This window comes from Pan paniscus, chromosome X (genome assembly GCF_029289425.2).
Source record: "Pan paniscus chromosome X, NHGRI_mPanPan1-v2.0_pri, whole genome shotgun sequence".
Classification (NCBI taxonomy): Eukaryota; Metazoa; Chordata; class Mammalia; order Primates; family Hominidae; genus Pan; species Pan paniscus.
This window is the reverse complement of record NC_073272.2, coordinates 133,600,525-133,603,648: the sequence shown is the minus strand read 5'-3', so window position 1 is coordinate 133,603,648 and position 3,124 is coordinate 133,600,525. Positions and strand designations below refer to the sequence as shown.

General features: G+C 39.5%; 3 non-coding genes across 3 annotated transcripts; all 3 read left to right on the top strand.

Moving 5' to 3' along the window:
* The first annotated feature begins 567 nt into the window (after window positions 1–567).
* Window positions 568–648, top strand: MIR106A (microRNA mir-106a). Its single transcript, NR_106608.1, has one exon. It is a non-coding gene; the product is annotated as a microRNA mir-106a (primary transcript).
* Window positions 649–1,079: 431 nt separating this feature from the next.
* MIR19B-2 (microRNA mir-19b-2) lies at window positions 1,080–1,175 on the top strand. The gene has a single exon (NR_106609.1). It is a non-coding gene; the product is annotated as a microRNA mir-19b-2 (primary transcript).
* A 58-nt stretch (window positions 1,176–1,233) lies between these two features.
* MIR92A-2 (microRNA mir-92a-2) lies at window positions 1,234–1,308 on the top strand. Its single transcript, NR_106610.1, has one exon. It is a non-coding gene; the product is annotated as a microRNA mir-92a-2 (primary transcript).
* Window positions 1,309–3,124: the final 1,816 nt, after the last annotated feature.

Below are 3,124 nucleotides of genomic sequence, written 5' to 3'. Positions count from 1 at the left end.
TGTAAGGCTGTGTTTCTTAAACCAGCTCTAAAATTTCTCTCATTTTCTATTAATGGGGTGGGGGCTGGGAATATTCATTTAATCTAACAGTCACTTTCCGTATGGAGCCCAAAAGCTCTGAATGATCTGAAGACTCGAATACTCATCCTGGGTTTTACATGCTCCTTTCTCTAGGTCCTCCTCTTATAAAATCAGGGTGGATAGAATGTGCCTGCAAATTACTGAGATGCAGATATCAAATTATCTTAGATGGAGAGGGGGAGTCCAAAATCCGCTTATACATAAGAATTGGACTTTTTGCAGTTGCCAGTGTTATTCGTGTTCAATTCTGTGTAAATAATTGAGATTATTAATATTTCTCAGGATTTGGTTGAAACCACAAAACCTAGCTTAGACTCTGTAAGCCAAAGGAAAGCCTGTTTCAGGAATATTAACTAGTAGTTTACTTGTTTAGTTTCTAATATGTGTGTGTTTGTTTTGTTGTTTTAACCAGGTGAGTCTGCATGGATCTGTGAGGACGGAAAAGAAGAGCTCCTGGAAGACTTAAAATTTTGCTACAGGAATAGGCCTTGGCCATGTAAAAGTGCTTACAGTGCAGGTAGCTTTTTGAGATCTACTGCAATGCAAGCACTTCTTACATTACCATGGTGATTTAGTCAATGGCTACTGAGAACTGTAGTTTGTGCATAATTAAGTAGTTGATGCTTTTGAGCTGCTTCTTATAATGTGTCTCTTGTGTTAAGGTGCATCTAGTGCAGTTAGTGAAGCAGCTTAGAATCTACTGCCCTAAATGCCCCTTCTGGCACAGGCTGCCTAATATACAGCATTTTAAAAGTATGCCTTGAGTAGTAATTTGAATAGGACACATTTCAATGGTTTGTTTTTTGCCTTTTTATTGTTTGTTGGGAACAGATGGTGGGGACTGTGCAGTGTACAGTTGTGTACAGAGGATAAGATTGGGTCCTAGTAGTACCAAAGTGCTCATAGTGCAGGTAGTTTTGGCATGACTCTACTGTAGTATGGGCACTTCCAGTACTCTTGGATAACAAATCTCTTGTTGATGGAGAGAATATTCAAAGACATTGCTACTTACAATTAGTTTTGCAGGTTTGCATTTCAGCGTATATATGTATATGTGGCTGTGCAAATCCATGCAAAACTGATTGTGATAATGTGTGCTTCCTACGTCTGTGTGAACACACCTTCATGCGTATCTCCAGCACTCATGCCCATTCATCCCTGGGTGGGGATTTGTTGCATTACTTGTGTTCTATATAAAGTATTGCACTTGTCCCGGCCTGTGGAAGAAAGGAGGATTTTAATCGTCTTCTTATTTTAACTTTTAAAAGCCGTAAGTTCTGATATTTAGTCATTGTAAAATGATCTGTTTTGCTGTTGTCGGGTGGATCACGATGCAATTTTGATGAGTATCATAGGAGAAAAATTGCACGGTATCCATCTGTAAACCGCAGGACCTTTGTTGGCGACATTCCTGATCAGCGCTACAGTAAGCTAGATGGTAAAAAATCCTTTCTCTAGTTGCTGCTATTAAAAAATAATTTGAAATATATTTGGATTTCTAAAAACTATGATAGCTAATTTATAAAGTATGTGTTTTGGAACTTTGGTGAATGATCAGATTGTTACTGAATGTGAGTGAACCTCAAAATAAATGAAATTTATAGATCTGAAAAAATGACTCTTTTTTTTAAAAAAAAAATAATTAGCAATGCTAGAGGAGTTTGTAAAATATCTCTTGGGAGGATCCTAAAGGAAAACTTGGACATAGCTGCTTTTCAAGTTTGCATCTACATAAAGCACCAAGATGCCTAATTTTAGGAATTTTATTACCCTGACAATATTTGGATGACATGTACTAATTTTGTTTTAGTACACGTGCTCATTCTTAGGAAGGGAATGAAGAGTTGTAAACCAATGGGACACATACCTTTAAGGAACTGGGCACATTTTGAGGTCTGACAGGAGAGAAGAATGAACTTGTCAATCAAACTCTGTTTTGGGGTTCTCGGAGAAGAAGATTTGGTGGCAGGGCTACTGAGAAGGATGGCTGCTGCCTTGCTTTGGAGTCTAGCAGATGGAAACCTGGATGTGGGCCTACTGTTAATATTTAGGGTTCGGGGGCTCCATAGGGTGACTAACCTAAAGCAGAAATTTCTCATGCCCAGCTAATTAGTGGTTTGAGACTGAACACCAAAAGTTATTTGGATCCTCTAGTGGTTCTTAAAACTTTAGCACTTACTAAGACACAGCCAGCCAACCCCATCTCCAGAGATTCATTCGATAGGTCTGGATGGGGCCTAAGGAATTGCATTTCTTTATTTTTTTCTTTTTGAGACGGAGTTTCGCTCTTGTTGCCCAGATTGGAGTGCAATGGCCCGATCTCTCATTCACCACAACCTCCACCTTCCGGGTTGAAGTGATTCTCCTGCCTCAGCCTCCTGAGTAGCTGGGATTACAGGCGTGCGCCACCACGCTCAGCTAATTCTGTACTTTTAGTAGAGACGGGGTTTCACCATGTTGGTCAGGCTGGTCTCGAACTCCTGACCTCAAGAGATCCACCCACCTTGGCCTCCCAAAGTGCTGGGATTACAGGTAAGGAATTGCATTTCTAACCTTTCCCTAGGAGCTGATGCTGCTAGACACCATACTTGCAGAACCACTGCTCGAAAACAGCTAACGACAGCTTCTAGGACAAAGTTAACAAAGGAAGTTGTTTATTTTAAACTTCATAAAATTAAAAGAACTCGAAGCAGGGACTGGCTTGCTTTCCAGTTCTATGTTTCATATTTTAATGTTAATCTTTAACATCATGTATTTGGCAAATGAAGAAACGAGGCTTGTGGTAGTTTTACTGTCTGCCAACATGAACATTTAGTTCTCATCAAAAAGGTGCTGCCAAACTAAAAGATGGTATCAGTATGTGTCATTCTTACTTCCTGGTGCCATGGAATTTTCTAATTTTGAAACCCTTTTGATTTTTCCTCATAACATCAGTCCATTTTAATCAGTAAGAGGAACTCTCTCTGAATTGCATTTTAATCTTGAGCTAGTTGCCTAAGGCTTCAATTTCCTCATTAGGGGAAATACAGTGATAACATTGGTC